Genomic DNA, 25772 nt, shown 5'->3' on the forward strand with positions numbered 1-25772 from the left:
ATTTCAGGCTCTTCAAGATAGAAGTTGGGCGATTTCAGGCTACTTGATAGCAAAGCTGTGCTGTTTCAGACTGTTTGAGATATGTGTGGGGCTGTTTCTGGCTGTTTTCTGTGTCAAAATGGGAAATGGCTTAGGGAAACCAAAAGGAAAAGATGACAAATAAAACTTCAAAGCAACAAGTCACAAGCACAGAGAAATACACTAATGCTACTACATAAAATGATTAAGTTGGTGGTGCCAAACTCCAAGGATTACTGTGGTGGTAGCATTCTTAGGGGCAGAAAGAGCTGTCCAGTGTGCCTAGCAGGAAGGAGGGTCATTTGGTGTGCAATGAATTCTGGGGACTGCAGCTTTTGTGTATCTGAGGAAATCTGCTCTTTCTGTCAAAAAATACCACTTTATAGATGTAATTTCTGTAATGGCAGTGTACTTGTGTCTGTTAGGAAGGATAGAGCCTGTTCCTGAGCTGCCCTTGGATTGCAGTTGGCATGCATATTTACTCCAAAAGGGTGTCCAGGGAAAAGCAAGAGTTTTCCTGCCCCTCCAGAGCCAATCATACTCTTCTACACTGTGATTTGTACGCACTGAATTAGCAGGGCTGGCTACAGGAAGCAAAATGTTCCCCTCCATGCTGATGGAAAGGCTTTCCCTGGGAGCTGTGAAATGCAGCATTTTGTTCTGCTCTAATTATGCCCTGGATCTTGGGTGATGTTTCCAGGCTATGTCCTTATGTTCCTGCTGTCTGAGGAAACCAGCCAAGTGCTAACGTTGGACAAAGAGCAGGGAAAAGACATCCAATCTATCATTTGTTTTGCTTGTTAAATGAAGAGACATATTGCTCTGCTAAAGCACAGCCGTGTGCAAGGGGGCGATGACACTGCAGCAGCAGCTGCAGGGGAAAAGAGAAGTTCTGTTTGTAGCAATCATTATAGATCTCTCTCAGAGATAAAGAAGGGTTGGGTAGGGTACAGAGAAGCATAACATCACTTTTCCCTTTGCATTTCTGCCTGGGGAAACCCATAGTCTGACTGGATCAGCATCTGAGGGTGATGGAGCATTGGAGCAGGCTGCCCAGAGACATTAGGGTAGTCTCCTTCTCTGGAGAGATTCCAACCCCACCTGGACATTGTGATCCTAGGCAAGCCACTGTGGGTGACCCTGCATCACTTGGGGGAGGGGAAGGGGTTGGACTAGATGAACTCCAGAGGTCTCTTCCAACCTGAGATTCTGCAATCAGCAACCTGCCTAGTGTTGTATAGTGTGTCCCAATGTGGATGGTCGGGGATGGCCAAGGGGCACAGCCTTATTTTCTAGTTCTACACTTACACTGGACAAAAAAAAAATCCCTGTTGCCTTCCAACTCACTCTCTAGCTCACCCTGTGAAAGAATAACATGCTCACAAATTGGTGTCTCAGTGTGTAATCAATGTATACAAACTCCAGTGACTGGAGACTAAGCTCTTTTTCTCTTGCAGTGGAACTTGCAATATTTAACATGCATTTAAACATTTAAATAACAAATTATTTCAGCCAAAAAACTAATAACTGCAGGTACTCCATGCCAGATATTTCTGCCTCTGAATTCTGAATCTGTTTTCTAAACAGATTAACATTCAGAGCTATGAAAGATCTTCCAGTGCAGCGTTTCTGTGCTTATCTGCAGGGGGCTGTGCAGATCCAATAAAGCATTAAGCAGCAGGAAAATAGATCACTCTGAATTCATGAAGTGGTAACTTTTGTTTTGTTTGAAATGCTGATGACATGCAGGTTTTTTCCCACTTATAGGTGCTCCATGGGCACAGTCAGGGATGTTGCTTCATCCAGTTTGTCACCTTCTCAAAAACAGAGTCCCTCAGGCAGAAAATGCAACTAGTAGTGAGCACTTTTTATGATACCAAGGTCTCCTTCAACTGCAGTTATTTAATTGCTGCATCAGCCAAAAGTCTTTTCAAGCCTCCCGAAAGCCACCTGGGAAGCGATGGCTCCTTGTTTGTCTTCAACAGTCACAATGTGAATGGGCACCTCCTGACCCCACGGTGCTTGGAGTGGGTATTGTTACCAAAACCAGAGAGACAGAGAGAAGGGAAAGGGATGGGTAATGATTTCCTTGAGGAGGCATGAGCCAGATAACTCTGCTTGTGATTGAAACCCTGATGCATCACTACGGAAAAGCAATGGCTCCTTGTCATTGAAGTCCTGGAACAGGCCCAGAGGAGGCAACACAGATGATCAGGGGACTGCTGTACCTCCACTATGGGAGAGGGAGTTGGGGCTTTGCAGCCTGAAGGATAAAAGGTTCTGGGCAGATCTTATAGAGGCCTTCCAGTGCCTGAAGGGGGCCTGCAAGAAAGCCAGGAAGGGACTTTTTACAAGAGCTTGTAAGTTGTAGGACAGGGGGAAATGGATTGAAGCTGGAAGAGAGGAGATTCAGACTGGATAGCAGGGAGAAGTTCTTTACAGTAAGACTAGTAAGACATTGCCCAGGGAGGTTTTGGAAGCCCCCTCACTGGAGCCCTACTGGTTCAGAGACATTGAGCAACCTGGTCTAGTTAAGATGTCCCGTCTCATGGCAGGGAGGTTGGAACTGGATGCTCTTTAAGGTCCCTTCCAATCCAACCTATTCTATGAATTTATAAACACCTTGTGAACGCTTCCAGTGTACATGGCTGCCATAAAACGAGAGTCACTTCCATGTTTTCCAGCTTGTGTTTGCCTTTTAAAGGATAGAAATCCTTTAAAACCTCTAACACTTATAGCATTTTGAATAGAAAATGTGGAGATCTTTATCCTCCAGAGAGGATCAGCCATAAACACTAAAACTACCAAGCACTCTAAAACAAAGAGATAAGAAGAGCTTCAATCTTGCTGCTCTCACATGAAGCTTCAAGTGAATTCAGCCAGTGATTATCGTATTTAAGCTTTTCTGTCAAACTTTTTTTGCCTGAAAATACCTGCCTTTCCTATCTCTGACAAGCATTTTTCATTACAGGCTCTGAAATTCACTTAGAGGCACTGAAAAAAAAATACAGAAGTCTCCTGTTTAGAATCTTTTGAAGAAGTTTACTCTTTCTGAAACAATTCACAGAGTATTCCAGATCCCAGCAGGATAAAATGCCTCTGTGTTTTCCCCTAGAGAACAAAGGCAGCCCTGTCACTGAGAAAAGGATGAGCTGTGCAGATGGGGTGGCAGAGGACTACTGTTCCTGCAGAGAAAGTAGGGCTGGTAGTGTAGCTCATGTTGTTCTGCTTCTAGTCCATGACAAAATGACTGCAGAGATTCAGATACAGCTGCTCTCAGTTGCTTTTCTTTCTGCTGAATTAATATTGTGGTTTAGAAAATTTGGGTCTGGGGGGGGATCAATGAAATGGAGCAGGAGGATCAAAGTTAGATATTTGAGATGCCCATTCTCAAAACTATCTTATTCAACTATCTGAGTTGTCCCATAGAATCACAGAATGCATTGTGTTGCAAGGGATCTCTGGAGATCATCCAGTCCACCCCCATGCTAAAGCAGGGTCACTCACAGCAGGCTGGAATCTCTCCAGAAAAAGGAGGCTCCTTAACTTCTCTGGGCAGGTGCTCTGCACCCTCCCAGCAAAAACATTTCTCCTGGACTCCAGTTTGTGCCTACTGCTACTTGTCCTGTCACTGAGCACCAATGAAAAGAGCCTGCCTCCCATCATCTTGACACCCGCTCTTTAGCTATTGATGAGCATTGAGAAGATCCCTTCTCAGTCTGCTCTCATGGTCTACACATCAAAGCAGATTAAATCCATCTCAGTTAGATAAATAAATAAACACCCATATGACAATTTCCATTGCCTGTAAAAGAATCACTCCTGAGGTCATGCAAGCTCCATGTCCAGGCTCTAACTCCTCCCTGTGTATTGCACCTTGGCCAATACCAGTAACTTTGGTGACCTTTCAGTTGTCATGTCATTTACTTGAGAATTAGTTTGATATTGTGTGAGGTGACATTGATCACAATGACTTGATTTTAAAACAAGATAAAGTGATTACATTGCTTTTGTTCCATTGTAATTTGAAAATGAAAGAAGGAGAAGCATTCAGAACTATCAGGCATTGGAATAGGTTGCCCATGGAGGTGGAATCACCACCCCTAGAGGTATCTAGGAAATGTGTGGGCATGGCACTTTGAGACATGGTTTAATGGCCACGGCAGCATTGGATTGACAGTGGGACTCAGTGATCTTAGAAGTATTTTCCAACCAACACAACTCTGTGATCCTATGAATTGTTTTTATTTATGGCATTGGATGTTAGACTATGTTATAAAGTTGCACATCACATATTTGGGTAAGAAGAGAAGGATTCCTAACATGTATATATATATTTATGGCCATTAGGACATTTATTTTGCCTTTTCCATGCTATTTCCTTGCCTCTAACCATCACGAGGCTTAATTTAGGGTATGCTTTAATCATTGTCATCACAATTGTCATCACAAGCTTATTCCTTTCTATGTCCAGTTTGTAGGGGGAAATGACTCAACCAATTCAAAATAAAAGTGTTTTGCTTGTCACTGACAATACATAAATCACCTGCCCTACCTTCACATTGTGCCTGTACCTGGGTGTCAGCAGAACTGATCATACACTTGGGTGTTCCTGACATCAGGGGAAGGAAGAAACAGTTGTCTGCTGTTGTTATTAAAATCTAAATAAAATATTAGGCAGCTGGCACCATGTTCAAGTAGCTCTTAAAACACTACTTCTTGAAACAGGCTATCCATGTAACCTTTGGAACAAAATATGTCACAAAGTGCAGCAGGGATGAAAAGTGCTACAAGTAAATAATGCTGAGGAGAATAATCTGCTCTGTGTTAGACCTTAAGTGACTTGATTGATGTGACAGAAGCAAGTGTTAGACAAGATAATACAAATGTAGAGCTCAAGCTTGTTAATCAGGTTAAAAAATACAACATGAAAAGCAGCACAGATTCATAGATGGCAAGAAAAAGATACAATGCAGCTACAGTTGGTCATCCTAGCAGGAAATTGGATGATAATAGTGGGCAGCTACCAAAGACTGAATTATTGGAGAACATACAGCAGCAGATCAATGCTTATCACATAAGGCTCTTCTAAGAGTAGTGCTAGAGATGTCACCTTTGGCAGTTAGGGAAAGGACCAGCCCTTAGGGTCAACAATTCAAGAGAGATGTTGAGATACTGAGATGTGTCCAGAGAAGAGCAACGAAGCTGGTGGGAGGCCTGGAACACAAACCCTATGAGGAGAGGCTGAGGGAGCTGAGGTTGTTTAGCCTGGGGAAGAGGAGGCTCAGGGCAGACCTCATTGCTGTCTACAGCTACCTGAAGGGAGGTTGTAGCCAGGTGGGGGTTGGTCTCTTCTCCCAGGCAAGCAGCAATAGAACAAGGGGACACAGTCTCAAGTTGTACTGGGGGAAGTCTAGGCTGGATGTTAGGAGGAAGTTGTTGCCAGAGAGAGTGATTGGCATTGGAATGGGCTGCCCAGGGAGGTGGTGGAGTCACCGTCCCTCGAGGTGTTGAAGCAAAGCCTGGCTGAGGCACTTAGTGCCATGGTCTAGATGACTGGCTAGGGCTGGGTGCTAGGTTGGACTGGATGATCTTGGAGGTCTCTTCCAACCTTCTTGATTCTATGATTCCATGAACAACTGTAATGGTTTGAATCAGCACCAAATGGGTCAAACAGAACCAGTGGGTTAAGCTGCCCATTTTTCCAACACAGCAGTGAGGGAAAAGTAACACACAAGTGCTAAGGATTGAGGGGGAAAAAAAAAGCAAGTGAGATAAGAAGAGAGTTTATGGGTCAAAAATGAGTAATTACCTTAGCCTATTTGCAGAAAAAGCACAGCACAAAGCAGCAGCAAGCAGAAGTGAGCGAGTCAACAGCCCAAGCCAGAAAACTACCCTCCATCCCTCCTTGTCCTGTTGTCATCCCAGCAGAAAAGACCAACACCCAAGAACTTGGAACTCAGCAGCAGCAAGTGGAACAGAAAGCCTCCCCATATTGCAGTCTGAAGTTCAAGCCCCATGATACTTTTCTCCACTCAGCACTTTTTGTGCTTGGTTGGTTGGTTTTTGGGGGGTATTTTTGGAAGCTGGCATGACTGCAGCACGGTATGAGTAGCAGCAGCAGGTTCAACTAAATCCAAGACAACAACCCATTTTCACCATGCAGGATATATATGATTACAGGCTTCAGCTTGTGTTGTTTCACCAAATTTATGCTGAAACAGCATCTCACAAGGTTATAATGTCCACAGAGAACCTCACTGTGTTTTTGAAGCCAGTATGTCCAGCTGTAGTAGACACAGAACCTGAATTGTCTGAACTAGAGGCTTCTGTTATTTATTTCCCCTTCTGAGAAATGGAGAACTGAGAGAGCTGTTATGTATAGGGGTTTGACTCAGTAGGGAATCAGGAATCAAAGAATCATTTTGGTTGGAACACACTTTTAAAAGATCATAAAGTCCAACCATTAACCCAGCACTGCCAGGTCACCACTAAAGCATGTCCCTCAGCACCACATCAACATGGCATTTCAATCCCTCCAGGGACAGGGACTCCACCATGGCCCTATGCAGCCTGTTCCAGGGCTTTACAACAGTTTCAGTGAAGAAATTGTTCCTAATGTCCAACCTAAACCTCCCCTGGGACATCTTGAGGCCATTTCCTTTTGTCCTATCACTTGTTACTCTGGAGCAGAGACCAACCCACATCTTGTTTCAACCTCTTCAAGGAGATGCAGACTGTGGGGTCTCCCTTCTGCAGAGTAAAAAACCCCTCAGCCCTTCTATGGACCTGCTCCAGAACCTCAACATCTTTCTTGGAGTGAGAGGCCAAAAACAACCCAGCATTTGAGATGTGGCCTCACCAGTGGTGCTGAGTGCAGGGGAACAGTCACTTCCCTGGTCCTGCTGATGACACTGCTGCTGATACAGGGCAGGATGTTTGCTTCTCAAGTAATGGGTTCAGTCACAGTTTCATAACAAACGTTTTCAGTTGTGCTATGCTCTCCGATATGGCCAAGCTACTATTTAATTGTGACTTTGGGGGCTGAAAGGAGATTATTTCTCTGCTATAAGTTATTTAGGCTTTTCCTTTCTTAAAATGAAGCTGCAGCTATTGATTGTACCTCTCTTATATTGTGGCATTGCCCCACTTTGACCTTTGATTTGAGCATCTCTGTCCTGGTCTGTTACAACTAAATCACAATTCCATCACATTTCAACAAGGTTCAGCTGTAGTATTCCCTGAAAATTCTCTTCCTACACCTGCCACTTGTAATTCTCCATCTCTTCTTCCTCCCATTTTCCACCTGGCACCTTAGTGCCCGGTTACAAATGGTGCTGTCATGGGCTATATGCATCAGCGTGATTGATCCTTTGTCATCTTTAAGTACTTTGTGATAATATTGGGCAAATATCTGTCAGGTGAAAGGATACCTGCTGGGCAGGACACCTCACTGCAGTCTCCATTCCTTGGGATGAATTTGCTTGTACATCAGACTTAGCAGAAACTCTGTCACACTGAACTGGGGAAGGCAGGGTGCAAAAAGTGGGGTGAAAAAAGTGTCAAAAGTGGAGTGTCTAATAATATTCTTCTACATTCATAGCTAGGCTATCCCACATTGTGCTCAGCAATCCAGGGAAATCCCACATTTCCTGTGCCTGGCAACAGGGGTACAGCTTTTGTTTAATGGGCTACATCTTCATTATTCTGCTGTCTTCCTATAGATACACAAGATTATGAGAGGAACAAATCACAGAATTGTAGAATGGTTTGGGTTGGAAGGGACCTTAAAGATCATCTTGTTCTAAGCCACTTGGCATAAGCAGGGACACCTTTCACTAGACCTTGATGCTCAAATCCCCACCCAACCTGGCCTTGAACACTTAGAGGGAATCATAGAATCAACTAGGTTGGAAGAGACCTCCAAGATTATCCAGTCCAATCTAGCACCCAGCCCTAGACAGTCAACTAGACCATGGCACTAAGTGCCTCATCCAGGCTTTTCTTGAAAACCTCCAGGCACAGTGCCTCCACCACCTCCCTGGGCAGCCCATTCCAATGCCAATCACTCTCTCTGCCAACAACTTCCTCCTAACATCCAGCCTAGACCAACCCCGGCACAACTTGAGACTGTGTCCCCTTGTTCTATTGGTGGCTGCCTGGGAGAAGAGACCAATCCTCCCCGTCTGCAACCTCCCTTCAGGTAGTTGTAGACAGCAATGAGGGCTGCCCTGAGCCTCCTCTTCTCCAGGCTAAACCAACTCCAGCTCCCTCATCCTCTCCTGGGCAATCGGTTCCTGTGCCTCACTACCTTCAAAATAAAAAGGCTGTAATATTTTCTTGTCATAGAATCATAGTTTAGGTTGGAAATGATCTTTGAGATGATGCAGTCCAACCATTTAACCATTTAAAGTATTTGACATCCTTTGCTGCCATCCAGACTGTTAGAAGTGTATGCTTTGGTCATTGATGACAGGCAGGAACACAAGGTGACTATAGATCATTCCTTCTGTGAAATGTGCACGAGTACTTACCCAAAATGGAAATCAGAAAGTGGGTCTGGATGGAGCCTTCACACAGCAGCGATGATCAGATGATGCTGTGGTTGCACCCACAGACCTGCATGCTCATCTCAGGGTGTACAGACAGTCTCTGGGGCTTACCTAAGCAGGCAAAGCAGACATGAAATAGAAAGTCTGTGATCACACAGCCTGATCCTTTATATCATTCACTTGAATCAGAAAATAAAACCTACCTGATGCTTTATTTGACCTTCAGTTAAGGAGAGGAGAAGAAAAGAAGACTGCAAGGTATGAAGGAGAGTAAGAGTGCTCCAGAGTATGTACTTAGTTCTGCCATGCTTGGCCTCACCAGAGGTAAGTGAGGTGTATTTATTTCCTTACAAAATAGCATCACCTGGGACATCTCAGGCTGGAGGCAGCAGCTGAGGAACATCTCTCTGTCTCCACCACCAAAGAAGGACCAGAGGGTTGTAATGATCTCTCTCCCTCTCCTTTTCCATTCTCTCTCTCTTTCTCTCTCCCTTTCCTTTTCCTTGTTTCTCTGTTTTGTTTATCAGTGTCTCTCGCACTCTCTCCATTCTCTTTCTCTTTTCTTTCGTTCTCTCTCCCTTTTCTTTCGTTCTCTCTCCTTTCTTTCTCTTTCTTTCCTTCTACTTTCTTTCTTTCTTTCTTTCTTTCTTTCTTTCTTTCTTTCTTTCTTTCTTTCTTTCTTTCTTTCTTTCTTTCTTTCTTTCTTTCTTTCTTTCTTTCTTTCTTTCTCTCTTTCTCTCTTTCCTTCTTCTTTCTTTCTTTCTTTCTTTCTTTCTTTCTTTCTTTCTTTCTTTCTCTCTTTCTTTCTCTCTTTCTTTCTTTCTTTCTCTCTTTCTTTCTCTCTTTCTTTCTTTCTTTCTTTCTTTCTTTCTTTCTTTCTTTCTTTCTTTCTTTCTTTCTTTCTTTCTTTCTTTCTTTCTCTCTATCTTTCTCTCTTTCTCTCTTTCTCTCTTTCCTTCTACTTTCTTTCTTTCTTTCTTTCTTTCTTTCTTTCTTTCTTTCTTTCTTTCTTTCTTTCTTTCTTTCTTTCTTTCTTTCTCTCTATCTTTCTCTCTTTCTCTCTTTCCTTCTACTTTCTTTCTTTCTTTCTTTCTTTCTTTCTTTCTTTCTTTTCTCTTCTTTCTTTCTCGCTTTCTCTCTTTCTTTCTTTCTCTTCTTTCTTCTTCTTTCTTTCTTTCTTTCTTTCTTTCTTTCTTTCTTTCTTTCTTTCTTTCTTTCTTTCTTTCTTTCTTTCTTTCTTTCTTTCTTTCTTTCTTTCTTTCTTTCTTTCTCTTGTTTGCTCCATTCTCTCTCTAATAAATAGTCTTATCTTGATATATGACCTCACTTGTGTCTTAATTTCACTCATGGGAATGTTCAAAAGAACTGCATCTCTTTCCCAACTTAAGATCAAGACAGCTCTCCAGTTCAAAAGAGGCAGGGAACTACCAGAGAGTGTTCCAATGGATGGATGTTGAAGGGCAGGAGCATCTCTGTGAGAAGGAAAGGGTGAGAGACCTGGGGCTGTTTATGCTGGAAAAGAGCAGACTGCTGGGGCTGTTTATCCTGGAAAAGCAGAGACTGAGAGGGAATCTTCTCAATGCTCAGCAAGAGCTAAAGGATAAGAGGCAAGAGGATGGAGCCAGAGTTTTGTCAGTGGTACCCAGTGACAGGAGAAGAAGCAATGGCCACAGACAGGAATTCAGAAGGTTCTATCTGAACAGAAGGAAAAAAATCTTTCCTGTGAGAGTGCTGGAGCCCTGGAGCAGGCTGACCAGAGAGGTTGTGGAATCTCCTTCTCTGGAGAGCTTCCAAACCCACCTGGACATTTCAATCCTGAACAACCTGCTGTGGGTGACCCTGCTTTAGCAAGGCAATTGGACTAGATGACCTCTAGAGGTTCCTTCCAACCCCCACCATGCTGGAACTCTGCGAAAGGCACAGCTGCTCCTTCCTGTTCATGTCATGAATAGAAGCAGTTTTGCCCCAAATGGAAAAGGGCAGAAGTTCAAGAGAGCTTAATCTGGATAGTTTCAAAGTAGCTTTTTTACCCTTAGCTTAATTGCAGCTGAAGTTTCTTACCAATTTGGAACTCACAAACTACGTCATTTCAGAGGATGGCAGGCTTGGTAATTTTAAAACAGATTTCCTGGGAGTCCCTAAGGGCAAACTTTATCCAAGCAGAAGCAGGATGTGACATGTAGGACACACAGCTCCACATCTGTGGATATTTTAGTACAACAAAATTAAATGAGGAGGAAGTATATACTTATTAATTTCTCTTGGGTTTGGCTAAACCTCTGGAGACAAAAAGCTTCCCTAGAGGTAAGAAATGACTAAGAGAGTCTCAGGAGGGAAAGTGTAACAGCACATCTACATCTAAACTTGCCTCACTGAAAACTGGAAGTTGCTGAGGGATGGACTCAACAGAAGAATCCAAATGTAAAATAGGATGGATTTGGATTTGGACAGGGAAGGTCTCCACCATACAAGTTACAGGACAGCACCAGCCCTACCATACATCCTCTCCTGCTGCAGCAAACCCTGTGATGTCTCCAGACTTGCCCCGGCTACTGATTTACTCCTGCATGGAAAAAAAAGGAAGGACAACTGCTCTGCCACAGGGCTTTTAACATCTCCTTTGCTGTCTCAGAGTGCTGGGAAGCCAAAGCAGCAGTGTAAATCATGGGGTGAAGAGTACAGCGGAGCCCACTGGAAAAAAAGAGCTGTAGTTATTAATACGGATTCAAGGGTGATTTTATATTTCATGAGCTGCTTCTTTCTTTCTCCTCAAGCCCCCAGGAGATGGCAGATGGTTTTGGGTATCATGTGGAGAGCAATGTGCCTTTTTTATTTTCTTTTTTTTTATATATATTGTGAAGATTCCTTCTCATTTGAAAGGATTAAGAGAATTACTTTTTTTTTTTTAATCAAATGCCTAACTCAGATCTTCTTCACCAAATGCAGTCAGCATTGCTGAGAAGTTTGCAGTCATACTGCCTTGCAGAGTTTTTGCCCTTGCAAGGGTATGAACCTCATTGAGGCTGCCTACCCAGAAAGCTCGGATCCCTTCTCTCCTTCAGGGGTACAGCTCATCTGCAATCAGACAGCAGGATCAGTGAAACTCTCACACTGTACATTTATTCCATAGACATTTTTAGCTTTTAAACCCACACTCAGAGCAAAACACCTTAGCAACAAGGCTGGTGAAGGGCCTGGAACACAAACTCTATATGGAGAGGCTGAGGGAGCTGGGGTTATCCAACCTGGAGAAGAGAAGGCTCAGGGCTGACCTCATTGCTCTCTACAACTACCTGAAGGGAGGCTCTAGCCAGGTGGGGGTTGGTCTCTTCTCCCAGGCAATCAGAAACAGAACAAGGGAACACAGTCTTTAGTTGTGCCAGGGGAAGTCTAGGCTGGATGCTAGAAGGAAGTTGTTGCCAGAGAGAGTGATTGGCATTGGAATGGGCTGCCCAGGGAGGTGGTGGAGTTGCCATCCTTGGTGTTCAAGACTGGCTGAGGCACTTAGTGCCATGGTCTAGATGACTGGACAGGGCTGGGTGCTAGGTTGGACTGGATGATCTTGCAGGTCTCTTCCAACCTGATTGATTCTATGATTCTATGATATGATTCTATTTGAAATATTATGTCTAACCTTAGTCTTCAACTAAAGAACAGTGTTAGAAATAAAACCATTGCAAAAGTCACAATGAATTTCTTCTGATGAGCTCCAACATTAACAATAAACCTCTGTAATGATGGGCAAAATCTCAGAGGAGAAGTGAAGGGACAGCAAATCTGTTTTCCTTACTACAGCATTGCTCTGCTTCTATGTTGCATATGCATCTATTCACCTTATCTACAGTTCAACTCCTTCCTGTTGATTCCTTCCTTTCCTTTAACAATAATTAATTTTCAACCTCTTCTGCATACAGATAGGGTGGTAAGGTTGAGCACATCTTTTCCTGAACAACTGCAAAACTTACAGTGTATTCATTCATTGTGCCCAGCACTTGCCTAAACACACAATTACCTACCATGAGAGGCCATACCAGCAGCTATGACTGTGTCATGTCAACAGCTGATGAGCTCTGAGTACTGAGATCTTTGTACCTGAGTTTGCTCTTAACTCCTACCTCCCATAGAGGCTTGGGGTATGGCTTTGATCAGAAGATAATGCACTCTTCCAGCATGAAGGCAAGATGTTGCATGAAGGCATAATGTTCAATCATCAGATATAATGAATCAAAGCATAGAATCATAGAATCAAGCAGGTTGGAAGAGACCTCCAAGATCAGCCAGGCCAACCTAGCACCCAGCCCTAGCCAGTCACGTAGACCATGGCACTAAGTGCCTCATCCAGTCTTGTCTTGAACACCTCCAGGGACAGTGACTCCACCACCTCCCTGGGCAGCCCATTCCAATGCCAATCACTCTCTCTGTCAAGAACTTCCTCCTAACATCCAGCCTAGACTTCTCCCCAGCACAACTTGGGAATGAATCACAAGACTGGCCATGCATTTCTGCTGCATAAGGATGCTGGAAATTGCACCTTCTCTCTCTTCTACTCCAGGAGTGGTTTCAGAACCTTTTGTGAAATGGAGATGGGGACTGTCCTCTCTATAGCTAGCACCAGTGATACCATACCTAAGTACTGCATTCAGATATGAGCCATGCACTCTCTGTAGCTAGCACCAGTGATACCATACCTAAGTACTGCATTCAGATGTGAGCCATGCACTACAAGAAGGACATTGAGGTGCTGGAGCAGGTCTAGAGAAGGGCAGCAAAGATAGTGAAGGGTCTGGACAATAGGTCTAGTGACAAGCAGCTGAGGGAACTGTGGTTACTGCCAGCTGGGAACACTAAGGAACATAACTGGGGTTGTTCAGTCTGCAGAAAAGGAGGCTGAGAAGAGACCTTGTCTCTACAACTCCCTTCAGGTAGGTTGGAGTGAGGTGGGGGGCAGGCTCTGCGCCCGAGGAACAGGTAGTAAGGCATGAAGAAAAGGTCCCAAGATGTACCAGGAGAGATTTATTAGGAACAATTTCTTCCCTGAAAGAGTTGTCAAGGCCTGGAATAGGCTGCCCAGGGCAGTGGTGAAATTCCTGGAGGGGAGATTTAGGCTGGAGGTGAGGAGAAAGTTCTTCCCTGAGAGAGTCATTGGACACTGGAATGGGCTGCCTGGGGAGGTGGTGGAGTCACCGTCCCTGGAGCTGTTCAAGGCAGGATTGGACATGGCACTTGGTGCCATGGTCTAGCCTTGAGCTCTGTGGTAGAGGGTTGGACTTGATGATCTATGAGGTCTCTTCCAACCTTGTTGGTACTGTGATACTGTGATTGAAAAGCCATGTAGATGTGGTGCTGAGGGACAGAGTTTAGTGGTGACCTGGCAGTGCTAGGTTAACAGTTGGACTTATCTTAAAGGTGTCTTCCAACCCAAATTATTCTATGTAAAGGCCTCCAACTCCATTCCTTCCTCTCCAGTCAAGCCCATAGCAGGACATGCAAATCTTGGCCAGGTGGGTGCTGTTGGAGCTTGGTCACTGCATCCCTGCCAGTGGGCAAGACTGGAAACATCTGTGAATTTCCTGGGAGCATGGGCACTCAGTGAAGTTGAAGCAGTGCTTAAAGACAGCAGATAGAAACACAGCAGAGCAGCAGTGGAACAGCTGTCAAAGTCTCACCAGCTCTACTCCCCCACTCAGCTTTTATTTTAGCTTAAGATGTAAGAAATAATTTACTTCTTAGCAAATATGGAGGCCAATTCATAAAGTATTTAATCTCCCCTTACCTTGCTTTTTAAGGTGGCTCCTGTGTTTTCCTCTCCCATTTCCTGGAAGGGGAACAGACCACTAACACTCCACTGAATGAAAGATACATGAACCAGAAACTTGCCAGAGAATCTCTAATGTACACGTTTGAGTCATCAAGCTTCAGTTCTTTTTACACACAAGGACTCTGCCTATTCTTGTCTTTGGCTGATGTTATGGAGTTAAGCAAAATTATTTCACAGCACAAAAACTAAAATAATTTGTATGTGTTCCCCTCAAAGCAACCAGAAACATATCACAGAGTGATGAAGATTATATTTCCTAAACCTAAGGGGAAAGGTTCTCCCAACCAGACCATGTAATATTGGCTGCACAGAGGGAAAAGAAATAGTAATTTTAATGTTACTTCACAATTTCACTCTGACCTCCAAGATCATCCAGGCCAACCTAGCACCCAGCCCTCACCAGTCAACTAGACCATGGCACTAAGTGCCTCATGCAGGCTTTGCTTGAACACCTCCAGGGATGGTGACTCCACCACCTCCCTGGGCAGCCCATTCCAATGCCAATCACTCTCTCTGGCAACAACTTCCTCCTAACATCCAGCCTAGACCTCCCCTGGCACAACTTGAGACTCTGTCCCCTTGTTCTGTTGCCACCTGGCTACAACCTCCCTTCAGGTTGTAGACAGCAATGAGGTCCCCCCTGAGCCTCCTCTTCTCCAGGCTAAACAACCCCAGCTGCCTCAGCCTCTCCTCATTCTATGATTCTGTGATTCAGTTGATGCTCAGGAAAATAAAATGATTATGGATGCAGCAGAGAAAAAAAAATCCTTTCAGCATTTCTCATAAAATGAGGTACATTAGGCCCTACCAGATTCTCCTAAGAGTTATAACAGATAGAGGCAGCCTGAAGCCCTCGACTCATTTTGCAGTATCTATGTTACACAATGAGAACATGAAACAAAGAGCTGGAAGAAGGCTAAGATGATGATGATGGAGTCCTTCCTCTGTATGTGATGTTCCTTTGCCCATTCCCAAGAAACACAGAAGAAAAGCCTTGTAGAAATTGTCAGCAATATGAAAGCACATTATCTGGGACACTGAAGAAAAAAGAGATCATAACTTTTTGCTCTGCCTCTTGCCTATTCCCCTGCTGTCAAATGATATAACCTTAAAACACTCTTTTTGTTTTATTACTTTAAAAAGAGGAACAAAGTTAAAATTCTGAAGGCTTAGACAGCCAGAATTGAAAAGAAACTTCTTCTAATGATACTTTTTTTGCTTAGAAATCACTTGATGTGCAATATGGTGTTCCCTTCCTGGGTATATGGGGAACAGGTTTCCTCCTGGGATGCTCTAGGAGGTGCTCAGCTTGCAGCAGGCAGGCAGGGCTGTGCATGCTGCTGTGGGCTTGGCTGGAGGGGAAGGGATGAGGTCAGGCTTTAAAGATGCTGAGGAACCTGGACTGTCTCTGAGGAGGAAAGGCTGAGAGACCTGAGGCTGTTTAGCCTGGAGAAGAGCAGGCTGAGAGGGGATTTTCTCAGTGCTGATTAATACCTAAATGGTGGAAGGCAAATATGGGACCAGACTCTTTTCAGTGGTGTCCAGCAACAGGACAAGGGGCAACAGGCAGAACTTGGAACAGAGAAGGAAAAACCAATACCTTCACTTTGAGGATAGTGGGGCCCTAGAGCAGGCTGCCCAGAGGGGTTGTGGAGCCTCCTTCTCCCAAGAGATCCCAAACTGACAAGGATATTGTGATCCTGGGCAACCTGCTCCGGGTGACCTTGCATTTGCAGGGCTGCTGGGCTAGATGATTTACAGAGGCCCCTTCCAACTCCTACCACTCTGTGATTCTGTTGAGGTTCCTTCCAGTATGGGGCATTTACACATTGGTGTATTGGAAAGTGACAGGAATGGATGTGTGGAAATAATTTAAACAAGCAGCACATGAAATGTACATAGACTACAGGCCTGGAAAAAACATATCTCAGTGGAGAAGCTGTGGCAGCTGTGAACGTAGGTATGGCTTGGTGAATATGCAACTGTCTGCAAGAACCAACAAAACTATCAACATACATGGATATTACTCCAAATAAATAATTCATTTAAATAATTAATTTAAGGGTCACCTTCCACTAGAACAGGTTGCTTAAAGCCCCTTTCAGCTGGACCTTGAACACTTCAAGGCATGGGCCACCCACATCTTCTCTGGGCAACCTGGGCCAGTGTTTTACCACCTCCACAGTGAAGAACTTCTTCATGATATCTAATCTGGATCTAGCATTTTTCAGTTGAAAGTTATTATCCCTATCAATACATACCCTTGTAAAAAGTCCCTTGTCATCTTTCTTAAAGGCCCCCGTTAAGTACTGGGCAGCTGCAAGAAGGTCTCACTGGAGAGTTTTCTTCAGCAGGTTGAACAACCCCAAGTCTTTCAGCCTGTCTTCATCAGAGAGTAGTTCTATCTTCCTGACAATCTCCATGACCCTCTCCAACAGGGCCATGTCTCTCCTGTGCTGAGGACTCCAGAGCTGGCCCCAGCACTGCAGATGGGGTCTGAGCAGAGCAGAGCAGAGGGGCAGAATCCTCTCCTACCTGCTGCCCATGCTGCTGGGGTGAGATTATTTTTCATTTGGCAAAGGTTTTCTTTAGTGCTTTGCAGAGGCTCTTAGGTTGATGTGTGAGATGCAGCAGCACTGCGGGGCCCCCTCTGCCAAGAATCCAAAAGGCTGAGCTCTTTTGCAGATGCCAGGCAGCAGTACATGAGCCTGGGGTTCAGTGAGCATGCAATTATGTGTGAGATTCAATTATGGGCTTTTGAAGGCATTCCTTCCTCATTTTGACCAGTATTTATATAACTTCTGCATGATAGATATAGAGTTCCTCTTGCTTACTAAACTAGAAGAAAAATCCCCATCAGAATAAAAAGTTCCCCTGGAATTTGATTCCTGATGCATTTTTCTTATGTAAACAGCTTCTGGGAAGGGAATCATCTCTGGAAGGGGGTTGCTTTTCTTTCCACATGGAATTAAAAGGAGGGATGAGAATTCTTCAAAACACAGCTCATTGTTTCCTTAGCCATGGCTGTGACATGGTCTCCTGGGACAACACACATTCATTCTATCATTTCACATCAAGCCTGAAACTTCCAAATCACATTGCACTGTCACATATTTAGCCATGACATAAACTCCACTGTTTATTTGGGCACAGAATGTACTTCTAACCCCTTTCACCAGCCATTCCTTACCAACATGTACAGTCCACAGGAGTCACTGGTTGTGGTCACCCAGTGAATCATAGAATAGAATAATAGATTCAACCAGGTTGGAAGAGACCTCCAAGATCATCCAGTCCAACCTAGCACCCAGCCGTGTCCAATCAGCTAGACCATGGCACTAAGTGCCTCATCCAGGCTTTTATTGAACACCTCCAGGGGCAGCAATTCCACCACCTTCCTGGGCAGCCCATTCCAATGCAAATCAATCTCTCTGTGAAGAACTTCCTCCTAACATCCAGCCTAGACTTCCCTCAGCACAACTTGAGACTGTGTCCCCTTGTTCTATTGCTGGTTGCCTGGCAGAAGAGACCAGCCCCCACCTGGCTACAACCTCCCTTCAGGTAGTTGTAGACAGCAATGAGGTCCCCCCGAGCCTCCTCTTCTCCAGGCTAAACATCCCCAGCTCCCTCAGCCTCTCCTTATAGGGTTTGTGTTCCAGGCCTTTCAGCAGCTTCCCTATTAAGCTTGCCCAAAGAGTGCTGCTGGTGGGGAGCCATCCTAACCAGGGATGGTCTGGTTCGGTCCAGTCCCGTCCCTCAGGAGCTTGTCTTTCACAGTGCCAGAGGACTCTCTGCAGGAACTATCCAGGTGGGGGAGAGCTCTAAGGTAGGCACCCCAAGGTGGGAAGCACCCCAATATTTATCCCTATCCTAGACAAAGAGCACAGTTAGCACTGCCTGGGCATGAAGAGCACAGCCAATGCCCAGTGCGATCCCAGCACGGGCACTGCACGGGCACCCCTCCTGCCAGAAGGGCCCTGTGCTCCCCCTCTTAATGCCTGCAGGGCAGGAGGAGGGAAACAGGTTTTTTGTGCCTTTCCTCTCCCGTTCAAACCATGGAGGGAGAGGGATTTTGGGGTATCCAGGACTCCAGAACAGTCTTGGAAGGAGAAAGTTGGGGAGAAATTGTAATGAAAAGGGAGCAATCACTTGAGGCTGCTCTCCAGCCATGGTCAGCAGGAGATGCATCAGCAGAGAACTTCAGATTATTCCTGTGTGCAGCAGGAGAGAGCTCACCTCAGAGACAGGGAAAGCAGAAATAGAGACACAGCATCAAATGCCTGGGTTTGGTTGGATGTTTTTTGGTTTGTTTTGTTTGCTTTGGGTTGGGTTTTTTAGTTAAGTTCTCTTCAATACCTGTTTGTTACAATTTTCCTAACTGTGCTTTTCCCCTGGCCTCATTAACTGAAACACTGGGAAAGAATTTGCCCCAGAATCATGTTATTCACTCTGTTCTCTTTCACCTGTTATTCCTATCAATGCAGCTTGTGGTGGATCCCAAACAATGTTCTTCTAGCCATGTCATGGATTCACGGATTGCACTGGGTTGGAAGGGGCCCTCAAAGGTCATCTTGTCCAACCCCACTGCAGTAAGCAGGGACACCCTCAAATAGATCAGGCTGCCCGGGGCCACAACCTGTCTGATCTTGTATGTTTCCAGGAACAGGGCCTCAACCACATCCCTGGGCAACCTGTTGCACTATTTCACCTCCCTCACTATAAAGAACTTCCTCCCAGTGTCCAACCTAAGCAAACCCTGCTCCAGTTTCAGACCATTGCCCCTTATCCTATCACTACAAGCCCTTCTAAACAGTCCTTTCCCTGCCTTTCTGTAGGTCCTCTTCAGATATTGAAATATAGCCCTAAGGTCTCCCCAGGCCTTCCTTTTTCCAGGCTGAACAGCCCCAATTCTTTCAGACTGTCTTAAGTAGAATAGGTTCTCCAGCCCTCTGATCATCTTGGTGGCCCTCCATTGGACCTGCTCCAGCAGGTCTATGTCTCTCTTGTGTTCGAGGCACATGGCAGTATCAAACCATGTGTTAGAGCTTTAATTCTGCCTTTAAACCACACGATTGTGAAGGATTTCAGGCACAGGGATGATTCCTTTTGCACAAGGAAGACTCAGAAACACAGATTCTGTCCTAGTGTGATAGTCCTCTGCTAAAACACTGCTAAATAAACAAACACACTAACCCATGCCTATAATAAGCACAAGCCCTTGATGCAAAAAAACAACATCAACCAGCTTTTTAGAATCAAGTTAATTATTAAACGACCCATGAAGATTTTGGATGCATGGCTGAGTTTTATGAGCTTATCTGCTAGACTGGATTTCCCTGCTTAGTTTATAAAGATAACTTCAATTTCTTCTCTTTTGTTGAAAATATATTGGTATGGATAGATGAGAACATGTGTTCATTTTGAGTAAGGTTATACTTTCATAAGGCATGACAGAGAAATGAGAGCTGCAGAAATGTTAGAAGTAGAATAAGGATTGCAGATAAGTCAGTTTTAGATATATATATATATTTTTGGCACCAAATAAATGTCAAATCAAATCATTATCAGAGGTGATTAAGAAAATGCTGTAGGCAAAGTAAAAACATTGGCTGAGGTGAAGGAAAACCATCAGATGGTCCTACAACTAAAGCACATTTCCACTAGCAGGTTTAAAAATATATGTTGCACCTGTGTCTAAACAGTTTCTGTTCCAGTTTCAGGAATCCCAGAGTTACAGAATTGTTTGGGCTGGAAAAGACCTCTAAGATCATCCATCAGGTCCAACTGCCAATCTAACACCATCATGGCCATTAAATCAAGTCCCAAAGCATCATGCCCACATATTTCTTGAACACTGCCAGGGACAGTGACTGCACCACGCCCTTGGGCAGCCTGCTCCAATGCCTGACCACTCGTGCAAGAAAGACATTTTTCCTAATGTCCAACCTAAACCTCCTCTGGCACAGCTTCAGGACATTTCCTCTTCTTTTATCACCTGATAAAGTTGGGGAGAAGAAACTGAGCTCACCTCACTTCAGCCTCCTTTCAGGGAGTTGTAAAGAGCCAGAAGGTCTCCCATCATAGAATCAACCGGGTTGGAAGAGACCTCCAAGATCATCCAGGCCAACCTAGCACCCAGCCCTAGCCAGTCAACCAGACCATGGCACTAAGTGCCTCAGCCAAGCTTTTCTTGAACACCTCCAGGGATGGTGACTCCACCACCTCCCTGGGCAGCCCATTCCAATGCCAATCACTCTCTCTGCCAACAACTTCCTCCTAACATCCAGCCTAGACTTCCCCCAGCACAACTTGAAACTGTCCCCTTGTTCTATTGCTGGTTGCCTGGGAGAAGAGATCAACCCCCACCTGGCTACAACCTCCCTTCAGGTAGTTGTAGACAGCAATGAGGTCCCCCCTGAGCCTCCTCTTCTGCAGGCTAAACACCCCCAGCTCCCTCAGCCTCTCCTCATAGGGTTTGTGTTCCAGGCCCTTCACCAGCTTCGTTGCCCTTCTCTGGACACGTTCCAGCACCTCAGCCTCCTCTACTCCAGACCAAATGTCTGTTCCCTCAGCCAGTCCTCACCAGACCTTTTCTCCAGACCCTTCCTCGGCTTTGTTGCCCTTCTCTGGATACACTTCAATGTCTTTCCTGTAGAGAGAGATCCAAAACTGAACAGGTTTGTTGTTTCTGCTTTGTAGCTCTGGTCTTTTCCCATATTTCTTTCATTGCACTTCTAGAGAAGTGACAGTGGAGACAACAGCTCTGATTGCCATTTCTGGGCAAGGATACCCAAAAAGCTGCTGATGGTACTTGGTGTGTTGCACACCACCCCTGATGGTGCATAGCTTAATTTGAAAAAGCTCATCATTAAGTGTGTGTTTTCATTTCCATAATGAGCTTTTGTAATTCTGTACAGAGAATGAAAAAAGCAAAACAAACCAACCCACACTTCCAAAATGGAAGTGATTTACATGGTAGGCATTCCTGGGGTCTGACTGCTGCTCTCACTAAGCTGCTGGCAGATGAGCACTGTCCCTTTACAGTGGAATTACATAGTGCTGCTATCACAGAGCCTGGTCCTTCTCCATGACAGGAGCTCTGTCAAAGGGACCCCTTATCTACTGCTGCTGGGTGATGGGCACGGCTGTGAAATGAAATCTCTGACGATAGGAGAAAAGGAATAACTGGATTGTAAATAAATCCATTTTGGACACTTAAGAAAGGTTAAACTCTGTGATTATTTCTTCAGAAGAGGATTTATTCTTTCTCTGGTAACTGGAGCCTGTGAAGTAGGTAATAAAATGAATCCACATCTTAGGTGAGGCTACTGGCGTGTAGTCAGAGTTACAGGCTGTAATAATTATCATGTAATTACTATTCCTATTAATCTGAGGGGGTTCACAATCAAATTCCACTCCTGCCCACACAAAATCCTGTTGCAATCAGTGAAGCACCAAAAAAACCCTGTGTGTGCTGCAAAGAAACTATTGGGAGCCTCACTGTTATTTCTTTCACTACTTGTTTTGATACAAGAGATGTTTGCAAGGAAGGTATAAGGATAGAATACACTTGTGGGGAAGGATGGGTTATGTATTACCACAGCTACTTAAAAAAATCATTTGCTGGGAAAGAACATTATGCTCTAAAGAAGCTGGTATAAGGTAGGACAAAGATGTCTATGAGTGTTTTCCTCCTTGGGCCACAGCATTTTTACTTTGTGTGACAGTTTGGATATTACCCACCCCCTCCCCACTTTGGAAATCACCCAGACTAGACTCAGCCAGCTCTGGAAATTGAATGAAGCTTATTATTTACAGCTTAGCACAATATACAAGCAGAGATTTGCAATATATACATCCATATACAGAAATATACAAGGTAAAAGGTAATACAGAAACACAACAGCCCTCCCAGAAACCTGAGTCCCCAAGGGGGACTCCCAACCACCCTTCCACCTTCTCCCCACCCTCTCAACCTTACCCCAGTCCCACAGAAGAATGGAGATTGGGCAAGGGGGTTAGGAAGCAAAGTGGATTAATCAGAGAGATGGCAGAGAGGCTAGAGAGAGAAAAAAATGCAGCTCCGAGCTCCCCAGCAGCAGAAGAAGACTCCCTTATCTAAGTTTGGATTCTTGCTCTTATACCTCTCAGCAAGCCTATGAGTGAATTAAACATCACTCCTGTTTTCCTTTCACAGCCTATGATCTAGTTCTTCTCACCAAAACATTCTAGCTAGCTTCAAACTAGCACACTTTGTTATCAATGCTGATCAATATCTAAATGGTGGAGATCTGCCAGAAGCAGGTATGGCCATATCAGGACTTGACAGGTATTCCTCTTGCATTTTCTCAACTTATTGTTTACTAGTGATAAAAAGCACATCTTTAATGACCATAAGTTTGAACTCTTGATTCTGTGCTACATTAGCTGTAAAATGCTCTCAAAGCAATGTGAATGTTCTCCTTTGGCCAGTATAGAATCATTGAATGATAGAATCAACCCAGTTGGAAGAGACCTCCAAGATCATCCAGTCCAACCTAGCACCCAGCCCTAGCCAGTCAACTAGACCATGGCACTAAGTGCCTCAGCCAGGCTTTTATTGAACATCTCCAGGGACAGTGACTCCACCACCTTCCTGGGCAGCCCATTCCAATGCCAATCACTCTCTCTGTGAAGAACTTCCTCCTAACATCCAGCCTAGACTTACCCTGGCACAACTTGAGACTGTGTCTCCTTGTTCTGTTGCTGCTTGCCTGGCAGAAGAGACCAACCCCCACCTGGCTACAATTTCCCTTCAGGTAGTTGTAGACAGCAATGAGGTCTGCCCTGAGCCTCCTCTTCTCCAGGCTAAACACCCCCAGCTCCCTCATCCTCTCTTCATAGGGTTTGTGTTCCAGGCCCCTCACCAGCTTCGTTGCCCTTCTCTGGACATGTTCCAGCACCTCAGCATCTCTCTTGAATAGAGAGGCCCAGAACTGGACACAGTACTCAAGGTGTGCTAGACATTTGTTACAGATGAAGAAGAACCAGTTTCTGGTGGTCTAGTTTAGCAGTACAAAGAAGTGATTTTATATCCATGCTTCAAGATGTCCTCATTCCCTTCAAGCCAATGTTGAAGCTGTAGTTATAATGGGAACAAAGCACTGCCAGTTCTTGAGCCTTCATCTGTTTTCCCCCCTGCCATTCTTAATATCATACAGACATTTTAATGCTCTTTAGACACTGATCTTCCTTTTGATTACCCAGTGATCTTAATGTCTAAATCCATACCTGCTGCAGTGAGATATATCTTACTGCATATTGATAAATCTTTAGTTTTATGATCTGCTATTCAAAAGGAAGCTAAGTTTAATGTGATGCATAGGTTTCATGTTGCAGTTTTATTTCTGTGCAAATAGCAGTGGAGTTCAGGACTGTCTGCCTCACCTGCCTGTGTTCTATCATAGAATGACAGAATCATTTCAGTTAGAAAAGACCTTTAAGATCATTGAGTCCAACCATTCTCTAACTCTACCAAGTCTGGTGCTGAACCATGTTCCTCAGTGCCACATCTCTGACTCTTTCAAACACCTCCAGAGATGGTGAATAATCATAGAATCATAGTATCAGTCAGGGTTGGAAGGGACCAAAAGGATCACCTAGTTCCACCCCCCCCTACCTTAGATCAGGCTGGCCAGAGCCTCATCCAGCCTGGCCTTAAACACCTCCAGGGACAGAGCCTCAACACTGGAACAGGCTGCCCAGGTGTTTGAATCCACATCCCTGGAGCTATTTAAGAGGCAGATGTGGTGCTGAAGGAAAGTGATTTGCCATTGGAATGGGCTGCCCAGGGAGGTGGTGGAGTCACCGTCCCTGGAGGTGTTCAAGACAAGACTGGATGAGGCACTTGGTGCCATGGTCTGGTTGACTTCCAACCTGTTTGACTCTATGATTCTCTGACATGATTTAGCACCAGCCTTGACAGACTTAGAGAGTGGTGGGACTTGACAATTTTAAAGGTATTTTCCAAATGAAATAATTCTATGACTCTTGACTGAAGGACCAAGCCCAAATGTCTTCTCTGGTTGTCTTCATTTTTCTGGACATTTTGTGGCTGATTTGTCCAAGTGTTCAGAATATATTTTTAATTTATTCAAATGTCAGCAAAACCCCCAGCAAATCCATCCACTGTCCTAGATTTGTCTCTTCTCAAAACTGCAATGAACACTTTCACTGATAATGACAAAAAGCAATTTAAGTTTCCTTGAACTCAGCCAGATGTAAGAGATGATTAATTATTTTCAAATGCATTAGGTTTAAGCACCTTGTCACCTCTCCTCCAAGGACAGGGAGACTGTCATTATCCCAGAATGTTAGGGATTGGAATTGACCTCTGGAGATCATCTAGTCCAACCCCCAGCTAAAGCAGAGGCACCCACAGCAGCTTGGCCAGGATCACAATGTCCATGTGGGTTTAGAATCCCTCCAGAATAGGAGACTCCACAATCTCTCTGGGTAGCTGGGGCCAGGACTCCAGCACCCTCAACGTAAAAATGCTGTTCATTAAGTTCAAGTGAAACTGTCTGGGATCTAGTTTGTACCCATTGTGCCTTGTTCTATCATTGGGCATCACTGAAGAGAGCCCAGCCCTATCCTCCTCACCCTTTAGCTCTCACTGAGTATTGAGAAGATCTCCTCCCAGTCTCTCTTCTCCAGGCTGAACAGCCCCAGGTCTCTCAACCTTTACTATTCACAGAGATTCTCCAGTCCCATTGATCTCTTTGTAGGCTCCACCAGGCTCTCTCTGGTAGTTCCTGGTCCCTCTTGAACTGGGAAGTCCAGGACTGGACACAACACTCCAGATGTAGCCTAACTAGAAGGAGAGGAGAATGTGCTTAAAATTAACAGTCTCAAGTTGTGCCAGGGGAAGTCTAGGCTGGATGTTAGGAGGAAGTTGTTGCCAGAGAGAGTGATTGGCATTGGAATGGGCTGCTCAGGGAGGTGGTGGAGTCACCATCCCTGGAGGTGTTTCAAGAAAAGTCTGGATGAGGCACTTAGTGCCATGGTCTAGTTGACTGGCTAGGGCTGGGTGCTAGGTTGGACTGGCTGATCTTGGAGGTCTCTTCCAACCTGCTTGATTCTATGATCTGTGTCTGATACATCTCAAACCATGGATATTAGGGGAAACTTCTTTACTAAAAGGGTGGCCAGGCATTGGAACAAGATTCCCAGGGAGGTGGTGGAGTCATTCCTGAAGGTGGTCAAAAGACATGTAGACATTTCTCTTTGCGACATGGTTTAGTGGGCATGGTTGGACTTGATGATCCTAGAGGTTTGTTGTTGGTTTTTTCCCAGGGACAATGCTAGAAAATAACTGCAGATTTTGTAGTTTTGAGGACAACCCT

At 44.7% G+C, this 25772-nt stretch overlaps 1 long non-coding RNA gene across 2 annotated transcripts; it reads right to left on the minus strand.

The window, feature by feature from the left end:
* Positions 1–1356: 1356 nt before the first annotated feature.
* Positions 1357–8867, minus strand: LOC135176542 (uncharacterized). 2 transcript variants are annotated; one of them, XR_010302709.1, is made up of 3 exons: positions 8774–8867; positions 8553–8681; positions 1357–2340 (listed from the first exon to the last, which is right to left on the minus strand). It is a non-coding gene; the product is annotated as an uncharacterized LOC135176542 (long non-coding RNA). The 2 variants fall into 2 exon arrangements; XR_010302710.1 differs by lacking the exon at positions 1357–2340 and adding an exon at positions 7360–7540.
* Between the last annotated feature and the right edge of the window lie 16905 nt (positions 8868–25772).

Source organism: Pogoniulus pusillus, chromosome 6 (assembly GCF_015220805.1).
Source record: "Pogoniulus pusillus isolate bPogPus1 chromosome 6, bPogPus1.pri, whole genome shotgun sequence".
Lineage (NCBI taxonomy): Eukaryota > Metazoa > Chordata > Aves > Piciformes > Lybiidae > Pogoniulus > Pogoniulus pusillus.